We start from the raw sequence: 10,950 nt of genomic DNA on the forward strand, positions 1-10,950 counted from the left end.
ACAAATTGCAAGTTACTAAGAACATAATTTCTGGCATGTTTTAAATATTGACATTAAGAAGAAGGTTTTAAATGTATCCATAAAATCTACAAGTAACATAGCAATTTGATATCCATCTTACCATTTTTAAAAAATACAGAAACTCTTGAAGTTTTACATTTCTTTATTTCCATAAATGTATTATTTATTTTCTACTCTCCTTCCAAAATTTCATCCTAATAAAATTATTTTATGCTTAAGACTATAGTTACTGAACATTTTATTTTACTTCTTTGCAACAACATGTATATGACTTGAAATACTTTTATTCATTGTATTTTTAATGCTCCACATTAAAAATTCTATTGATATTTAACAAAATAAAAACCTAAACTTTGATTTAAATTATTAAACATGAAAGTAAAGGTTACTGAATATTCACCTCTTAATGAAATGAAATAAGCTTTTTGTTCAAGTCAGAATTCAAATAAAGTCCACGCGAGCATGCTCAATCACTCAGTCGTGTCTGACTCTTTGTAACCCCATGGACTGTAGCCCACCAGGCTCTTCTGCCCATGGAATTTTTCAGGCAAGAATACTGGAGTGGGTTGCCATTTCCTTCTCCGGGGGATCTTCCCAACGCAGGGATTGAACCCATGTCTCCAGCACTGGCAGGTAGATTCTTTACCACTGAACCACCTGTGAAGCAATTAAGGTTCATACACGGAGATTACATGGTTGATATGTCTCTTAGGTGTCCTTCAGTCTTTAAATCTCGGTCTCTCTCTCTCTTTGCCTCTCTCTCTCCTTGTCTCTTAAACATAGTTATTTCATAGAAGAAAGGCTATTTCTTTCCCTTTCCCCTTGCCCTTGATAAAAATAAAGGAATAAGAGCTTATAATCTTTGAATAAATGACAATTCTTCCCAAGAAAGAACATTCAAAAATTTATAATTTCTCTCTCTGTCTCTCTTACACACATACACCCACATATATATCACTGTCCTTATTTTTCTGGGTCCATAAAAGATTTACTATGAACTGGCATTTGGAAACAACTGGTTTAGTGCATACAGTTATCACTTATGGTTTCTGAATATATCCCACGATGTGGTGTGTATGTCAGAGTTATGCCTATGAAATATATCTCATATATAAAACTTAGGTACTTCTCTCAGAAGTTTCCCTAGTAAAGTCACTATTGCCTCTTAATACGGCAAGACTACAAAATTTATTATTATAAGTCACCAAAGAAACACATGTTTCATTTTTCAATTCTAACTCACAATGTTCATAACATTTGACTCACAATATTCTGATGCTGCTTCAATACTGTAGGTAAGTCAGGCCCAGGTGAAACTGAGTCAATGAGCCAGCGCAGGCTGTGTGAGTTCTCATCCCTTGGTGAAGGGGGTTCCAGGCCCCAGCCCATTCTTCTGGGGCTGAGCAGGGGTTGAAAGACTACATGCAGGAGACCACCTCTTGCAAAAGACCGCTATAATTTGGGAAGCAGCAGAAATGAAGTTGAGAAAGTCGGGAGGGGCAGGATCATTGAAGGCTTTATATTGCAAAGTAAAGGTTTAGGGCATTATTCTGTGAGCAAAGGGGCAGCTCAAAGAGAACCTAGGATAGACTAACATAATGGTTAAATGGGGACTCTCAAGCAAAACTACCTGGGTTTGAATCCTAGCTCTGCTGCCTAGTACTGTGTGACCTTGCATAAGTTCCTTAAGCTCTCTGTGCCTCAGTTTCCTCATGTGAAATGAGGATGATAGCAACAAGTCCTAGTGCATGGGTCTTTTATGAAGATTAAATAAGATAATAAGTAAAGTGCTTAGAAAAGTGCCTGCCCCTGAGTGATAATGTTGTTTTATTGGAAGGAATTTAAGGACAGGATAACATGATTAACTGCTTTGCAAGCCATTTCTTTTCCTCAGTCTCCCTCTACAAAATGAAGAGATTAAGTCAGATACTCTAAGTCTTCCCCACTGCTCTGTTATTCTCTGATTGCAGTTGCAATGCAATGATGGACTTGCATTTGAACTTGAAAATGGACCTCAGTCCTCACCCTACCCATTTGAAGGCAGGAGACTGACAGCCTAAACGGAACCAAAGCTCTTTAAGCAGAAGAGCTCACCTGACTGTCAAGTGTGATCCAGAGAACTCTCCCGAGAAGCCCTCTTCCAGTTCTCAGGATAAAAAAAAGGCAAAGCTGTCTGATATCTTTTGAATTTACACAAACCAGGTCTCCTCCCGCCCCTCCTCCTGAGCGTCTCAGGCCAAATGAATTCTCAATGTCAGCAGAATTTTACATATGTTATGCAAAAGCACATCAACAGAACACAGAGAAAAGACATAAATAATGCAAATTGAGCATCCATCTTCAAACCAGTCAGATGACATACAGGGCCACAATTAGCTAGTCGAGGCCTGACAGTGGTCACTGTGGCAATGTTATCTATGGGCAGCGTCCAGTTAGAACGGCACATTTGCAAGGCAGAAATATGGTGCTTGATAAGAGGAAGGGACAGAGAAAAATTGTGAGCAACTGTGAAGCAAGGGAGGCTGAGAGGTAAACAGGGACCCCAAGAGGGACGGAGAGAGGAGGTGCTCGTGGGAGCACGGCCAGCATCGCAGCTCTGAACGAGGATGGAAAATGGGTGTGCCACCCTCAGAGTCCTCACTACGGCATCTGGATCAAGCTATTGATTCTCTTTGAGCCTAAATTACAAAGGGCTGTGAATTATACATGGAAGATTGTCTGGGCCCGTCCCTTAGCAGATGGGAAAACCATGGTGGCAAATGAAGTTAGCAGGCTGCCTCGTGGAAAAAGCTTCTATGCCTTTCCTCCTTGATGTTTTGAGAGCCTGCATGGGGAATCAACGCCAGAACCATCATTGGGACGTTTTTCCATCACGAACAAAACAACCATTAAAAAAACAAAACAAATCCAACAACGATAACCTTTTTCCTTTTTGCAGACTTAAGAGACAAATTTTGTTTTCCAAGAAATCGCTACTGGCTTCAATTCTTGGTGGCTTGGTTGGAGTAGGTATAAGGTGAGTAACTCTGGGTACCCTGAGCTACACAATCACCTCAAGAGGGTTTGACATTGGGCACAAGTAGAACAGCGGAAAGGTGAAGAAAATCAGCCATCCCAGGAGTGAAGCCTGGGATGTGAAGCAGGCACGCTGGCCAGAACAGTTTCTGTCTGTTGTTGTTCAATCGCTAAGTCATGTCCAGCTCTTTGTGACCCCCATGGACTGCAGCACACCAGGCTTCCCTATCCTTTACTATCTCCCTGAGTTTGCTCCAATTCATGTCCACTGAGACAGGACTGGCATCTGACCATCTTGTCCTCTGTCACCCCCTTCTCCTGCCTTTAATCTTTCCCAGCGTCAGGGTCTTTTCCGATGAGTTGGCTCTTCGCCATCAGGTGGCCAAAGTACTGGAGTTTCAGCTTCAGACCAGAACTTTCCTGGTTCCTTGGAGGGTTCAAACTGAGCTCCAGGAGTTCCAAGCAGCCAGCGCAGCAAAATCTCAGAGAGAATGACACTCACTAAACAGCCATAAGAAGGCAAGCAGGGAGCTCTATAAAATCATCCTTCCCTGATCAGTAGGCTTCTGGGGAGCCAGCAAGGAGTTCCATAAACCTAGGCTTTCGGAAACTATTTCACTAGACTTGCTTCCTAGGGGGGAGTTGTAACCCAGCAGACAGACACTCAAAATTACAGTAATCATTATAACTATGATAATGATGATAATAATACTAGCCATAATCATCAATACAAACATAATAAAAGCTAATACTTATTTAATGCTTACTCTGTGTCCATCACTGTGTGAACTGCTTTACATGCATTTTCTCATTTAATCCTGAAACAAGATTTTGAGGTAGATACTATTATCAGTTTCATTTTAGAGGTGATGAAACTGTGGTGTAGAGAAGAGAAATGTCTTGCTAAGGTCACGATGGTAGACTGACGGCCAAAGTGGTCCCGATTCTTCACTCTCCCAGCATCCTCACTCTGCAGCATGACTTTGCAGGTTTTGGCTGGTCTCAAGGCTTGCTTTCGGCCAGTAGGATGAAGCTTTGCTCATAGTGTCTCCCTTCTGAGTCTAGACCTCAGAACTCTGGCCAAGCCCTTGGAATCTGGGATTCTATCAGGCTGTTGAGGGAACAAGCCCAGATTAGCCTGCCAGAGGATGCGGGACCACGTGGAGCAGAGAGAGAAAAGCTGTCCCAACCGAGACCATCCTACACCTGCCAGCCTCCTGCGGACACTTTAAAGAGTCCAGATGTGTTCAGATGAGCCTGGTCTAGATGAGCAGAACCCAAGCTTGGTCTGCTGACCAGTGTGCAATAATAAACGGTCATTTTAAGCCACCAAGTTTTGGGGTGGTTTTTACATAGCAGTTAACAACTGAAACAATGACCTAAGTAATACTAGCATTTCAAACCAGGATTCTCTACTCCAAAATCCTTTGCCTTTTAGCTTCTAACATCTAATGACACATTCCCATCTCATTCACCAGCACCATCTTCTCCAATCCCACCTTTCTCTTTCCAGCAGCTCCAGTAGCAGGCATTTCTGATTGCCCACTGATACTCATTTTCTGACAAATGATAACAGTTGGGACCCCTATCCCAACTCTAGGGGCAAATCTTGACTGAGAAAGCCAGCAATGGTGGCTGTAATCTCTTCACTGGTCATTCAGCAGGAGTGCACACATGACCTGTTTCTGACTATGAGCTGGGGTGGGGTGAGGGGGTCGGGCCACCTGGAGGGCTTAGGGAAAAGATTTCCTTTTCCTTCTGAGAATACAAACACCACAACATACAGTCTTTTATTGATTTTGTCTGCTGTCCACCACCTTGTAACAATGAAGGGGGAATACCTGAGTGGAAGATAATGCTCAGGATGGCAGAATACAGACATTGAGATCACTGGAACTACTCGGGCATGGAGACAGAACCACACATGGGATCCATACTGTTCTTCCTTTGAATTTCCCCTTTTGTTCAAGCCAGGTTTTTTTTTTTTTTTTTTTTTTTAATACTAGTAGCCAGAAACATCCTAAGGGCTTCCCTGGTGGCTTAGAAGGTAAAGAATCTGCCGACAATGCAGGAGACCCAGATTCGATCCCTGGGTCAGGAAGATCCCCTGGAGAAGGAAATGGCAACCCACTCCAGTATTCTAGCCTGAAGAATTCCATGGACAGAGGAGCCTGGTGGGCTACGGTTTACGGGGTCACAGAGAGTCAGACATGAATGACTGACTTTCAGAAACATCTTAATGGGTAGAGTTCCAATCATCAGCTGAAAGGACCTAGCCATTTGGTTGTTGAGTCCATTATTCCTACAAAAAGCCAGATCAAACGCCTTTTATTCCTATAAGAACCAAACAGTTCAGAGGCCACTGAAGCTGATTCCCAAGAGGCAGACCCCAATTTCCTGGAGCCATGTATTTATGGCCCATATCTACTTCTTTTGTCTGACTTTAACAGTAAGTAGTTGCCCTGGGACTCAGAGCAGGATGACTGTAGGTTGGAGGTAAAGGCAGGAGGCTTCTGGGATGTTCTGGGGAGCATGACTGAAGTGTGGCCAGAGGTCCAAGGACACAACAGACATTCAATCAGTGTACGTTCTTGTGGGGTATTCTCCTTTCAGCTGGTCCCAACTTTTCCTCTCCATCCCTCTACCCCTGGGGAGCACATGGTATGAGCCTTTATTCAGAGATGACACTTAAGATATTTAACACTCACTATCCTCAGATGCAGACTGGTCTAAACAAGGGCTGCAGTGCTGAGGCCCTTGTATTTGGGTCCTAGGGAAGGAGGGGGTCACTGCGGGGCGGGGGGAGGTAAAGGAGGTTCTTGAGGAGGGGTCAGGGCAGAAAGGGTAAAATAGTGGATAGTGTGGGGCAGAGGGAAGGGCAGCAAGGACAAAATTTAACAACTTGTTCAGCCATACTGGGGCATACCAGAGTGTTCTACAATACGTGCTACATTTTATGTGTGTCTGCCTGCTCTACCGGCCTGTGTACCCCAAGGCTAGAGGTATGCCATACTCACCTGCCTGTCCCCAGCACTCAGCACAACCCCTAGCATAGAGCCCGTCACAACATGGTTGGATGAATTGCACAGAATCAACCACATAAACACCTAGATTCTGAACAAAAAGGAATCTGACTGGTCACAGCTATTTCCCTCTGAAACAATTATTTCTTCGGAGCAGAGTTATGGAGAGTTAAGGTGACCTCTGACGTTCCAACCTCCTTTGCCCTAAGATGGCTCAAGATTCAACTTTCTCACTAAGCAGAGCAGATGAAAGAGGGAGCTGGGGGTGGAGAGCAGCCCCCTGGGTCTTGCAGGCCTTGGTGCAAGCTGTGCCCAAGGCTGCAGGACCATCACCATCAGCAGTGACTCCACAGTTCTCACTGGGCTGAGAAAGGATACAAGACGTCACTCCAGGGAACTCCTAAAGTAAAGCCCCAAATCCCAGGACTTGGACACTGTCTGGTTATCAAAGGCACTGCTGTGTCTTACTCATCTTTCTTTTCCCTAACCCTAAGTGTGGCAGAGGCTCAGGGGCCACCTGCTGAGAGCGAACGTGATGGAATGAATGAATAAGTGAATTAATGAATGAGGGCACCTCCTTTGCAAATAGTTTTGGTACAAAGAATATGAAATTAACTCAGGAGTCAGATTAATTTGGGTTAACTTCCAGGTTTTGTCACTTAATGGCTATTGAGTCAGGCAAAATCCTTAACAGAAACTTAAGAATCTGTTTCTTGCGTACACATAGGTAAAATGAAACCAACATCAAGGACTTACAACTCCTGTAAAGTGCCTAGTGGAACACCCGAAGTACTCAATAAATTGTAACTTCTTCTATTCTATCTTCTTCATTTCATCTTTTTGCTTTATGATTATTATTAAACTCACTTCTCAGAGATATAGAGATAATTTTGCACATTTTAGAATTGCCTAGTTTGAATTTTTTTCACCTAAATAATGTCCAGATGAATCAGCATATAAATGGTCTAAGTCAGCAGTCTTTGTTATCCATGTATAAGTTCATTCCTTTCTCCCCTCAAGGAGAAAGATGTATTTGAAACAAGCCTATGAAAGAATAACATTCAAATACAGCAGCAAGTACTTTAGTTTATCTCCTCCCTCATGATCTTTACTGACCACTTAGTGTGACAATCACAGCACAAGCTCTTTACTACCCTTGTCTTCTTCCCAATCTCTACCTCAGCCAGGGAGGTAGACAATCTTCATTTTATAGACGAGAAAACTGAGATTCAGAGAAGTTAAATGGCAATGCCAAGTGAATGAAAGTAACAGAGTCAGATTCATGAACATGATGGGTATCTCCTGACATCAATTCTTTGCTCCTCTCAGGTGTAGCATACTTCTGGTTTTGCTACCTGAGCTTCACCCCCAACTCCAATGAGTGACTCTAATCGATTTAAATCAACCACAGTATCTTACCCCTTTTGCATAGTGATTGGCTCAGATGAACCAAACCTAAGCCAATCAGTGCAGGGCATTCCTCTAGCCAATCATACTGAAGGGACTGATGCTCCTTTGCTTGTTGGACAAGACCAGTTCTCCATTTTCTTTCCCTGCTGGCCCCTAATGAGAAAGCCCTCAATCTTGCAATCTTGCAACCTTGAAAGGAATTAGAGAATCAGTCTTAGGGTGAAGCTGAGCAAGTACAGGGGAGAGAAAAGCCATTGCCTTTCTTGAGTCCCTGGAACAATCAACTCAGAAGGCTGCCCTGCCTTGGTCCAATATATGCCATCTGATTTTCTTTGTCATTACACCATTTTGACTTTGTTGTTGATGTTACTTGAAATTAAAAGCATTCTAAATGATAGCACAAGACTCAAACCCATATCTGTTTGACCCATGAGCAGTGGGTACCCACTATGCCTCACGACTTTTCACCTCTCTAGCTAATAGTCTTGAAACTCACATGTTTATCGGCAGCCTGGAGCATCTCTAATGTCTTAGCCCATTTGCAGCATTTCTGGGGCAGTTTAGCTCTCTGGCTGGAAGGCTGATGCCCCAGGAGGTTGCTGGTGGGCACTTAAGGTCACTCTTGCAAATTAGTGGTTGGAGGCCATCAGAACAAAGCTGATGTTATTTCTACATACAAAGCAATGATAAATGTCTTTGGGTGTGATTCCAGCCAAGGAAGACTTCAGAGAAACACAGGCTTCAGTGGGACTAGAAAAGCAGACAGCTGAAAGGCTGCTTATCAGGCCTTGATGTATTCAACATGTAAAAATGCTAACCTCCTCCAACTGCAATTGAATCTGTACAAGTGCTTAGAAAGAACACTGAATTTATCAGAGCGCGAAGTGCACAATATTAAAAAATAAATCACTGCTGGTGAAATCCTAGAGCTATCAGGAGATCCATTTGAAAAGAGAGTTAGCAAAGTCAATTTGAGGCACATTCATCAAGCTTTGAAATCAAGGAGGAGGCTCTGTCCACATGGGGTTCCTTCTAGCCAACCCAAGAGGATACTAGAATTTAAGGCTGAGAACAGCTGAAACCTGACAACTAGGAATCAGACCACAGGAAATGCTAATAAGAATATTTAGAAAGAGATAAAAGCAAATGCCCACCCAAGTAGCTGAGATCAAGAGGATGATTTTCCTGGGTAGCTCTTCCTGGGGACACCCATGGCAGGGATTGATCTTGGTTTCTACCTGCAGACCTAGTCATGTGTGAGCTTCTATTAAATATTAAGTTTTAAAAAAAAAAAGAAGAGAGAGAGAGACATTCCTGGCAGCCCAGTGGTTAAGACTCCACACTTCCAATGCACGGGGTGTGAGTTCAATCCCTGGTTGGAAAACTAAGAGCCCACATGCAGCACGGCTAAATAAATGAGTAAAAACATAAGTAAAATCATTAAGTCAATTTCCCTGGGATTCAGGTGACTATGACAATTGAGAACTTTTTGCATTGAGTGTGGACTCTCCTTGGCTGCCTGCAACTTCTGCAGGGACCTGTGTTGACCTCACTGGGAAGCATCAAACCATCCTGCTTACCTAATCTGACCCTTGCAGAGGACTGGGTACCCTAAATTCTGACTGGTCAGTTTCTCTGATAGACCTCCAGCCTCAAAAAGTCCTCTTTTCCTAGATCCCTGGGCTGACCCACAGATGTGTGGTGTCATACCCAGGGCCCATCTCTACAGCCTTGTCTGCTTCCCCTAGAATACTCCGGGGTCCAAGGCCTGGCCCCAGTTCCCTCCCAAGTGCCCTATACTATATGAGGGGGAATGGCCCTGACCCTTTTGTGAGTATAGCACAATGGTTTAAAGAGCATTGATTCTCCAACCATCTGTGGTGAACAACCAGTGTTTAATATTTTCAATCTATCACTGAATAATGTGTGGGCTCCCTGTGCATACTAGCATGTAGCTTGTACCATGTGTGACTCACAATGCAATTTTGACATCCCTTAGCTCATTCATACTTTATTCTGTAAGATATGCCCACTGATCATGCACTCGATGTCATAGCAATGCTAAGTTATAAAAAATTCTAATGCTTCCTTTCAGTTTCTGCACTTGTCACACACTGGTGGCAAACAGTTCATATCTGCACTTGGCATTCTTAGTAACAGCGTCAGTATCACCTGGGAACGTGCTAGAAATACAAATTCTTAAGCGCCCTCCCAAAGTTAAGGAATCAGAAACTCTGGAGATGGAGCTTTGTACTTTTACCAGCTTTCTGGGTGATTGTAGGATCTGTGTCAAGCTGGAGAACCGTCACTCAGGCAGTTGGATGGGGAGAAACAGCACTGACAACAACAGGTATGTTAGGAGATTTCTTCTTTTAGGGCCTTAAGTATTATTCAAAGGAAATGGTTATATCTGTCTTAGTGACTCTGGAGCTCCATTTTTAAAGCTTTGAAATGTAATCTCCCTGAAATCAATGAGTAGTGTAAGTCCACAGAAATGTAGTTATGTACTCATCTTAACCAAGCCCATAATTTGGGTTTCAAAGTTAATCTTTAACAGATTTAAGAGTGAGTGACCATTTTATAGCTACTACTCACCCTACTCATATCTTTTGCACCATTCTTCACCAACTCTTCATTAGCAAACACACAGAGATGCTCAGAAGGAATCACAAGAGGCAGGAATACCAAAGGAGGGAAGGTGAGCATCCCTGAGAGCAAGGATCCTGGAGCCCATTTTTGTGTCTGTAGTACCTGGATCATTATAGATGCTCAGTCTGTCTTAATGGGATGAATGAGTGGATGAATGAATAAAAGGAACAATGAAATTTGATGAGCTAGAACACTTTGTGAAAGTATTCCAGGTTAATTGAACTTAACTGAACTTGCTGGTCAACTGTATATCCTTTTTGTTCTGGTTTTAATTTTTGAAACACTTTCCTGAAAAATGTGCATTTTGTTTTTAACCTTTAATTGAATGCAAATCCAATGGTCATATGAGCAAGACAACTCTGTTCAAGTGTGATGCATTCAAATTACACCTATCCTAAAGGAGATGGATAAGAAAAAACCCAAATTTCTTGGATCACATGAAACAGTAAAGTTGAGAATTCCATTTTTTTAAATTTTATTACTGAGAATAAATTTTTTTGGAAACCACATTCAGAGAAAAGCAAATAAAGGGATTATAGCCCCCAAAGCATGGCAAACATATGTCATTATTTGGGGGTGAAATGCAGTAATTTTTATTATTAATACTTAATTAAGCACAGCTGTATTTGGTATCCCCATGAGCATAATTGGTAAACTGGTTCTATAACAAGCTCAGAGAGGTTTAGGCAGGATTTGTCAAACAGAAATAGGAAAATTAAGCACACAAAATCATATGATGTAAAAAAAAAAAACAACAAATTAGAGAAAAGTAAAAAATGTATACCAACTGATTTGTATACAGAGGACCAAACAGTTGGAATGATGTATTCAG

This window comes from Muntiacus reevesi, chromosome 6 (genome assembly GCF_963930625.1).
Source record: "Muntiacus reevesi chromosome 6, mMunRee1.1, whole genome shotgun sequence".
Lineage (NCBI taxonomy): Eukaryota > Metazoa > Chordata > Mammalia > Artiodactyla > Cervidae > Muntiacus > Muntiacus reevesi.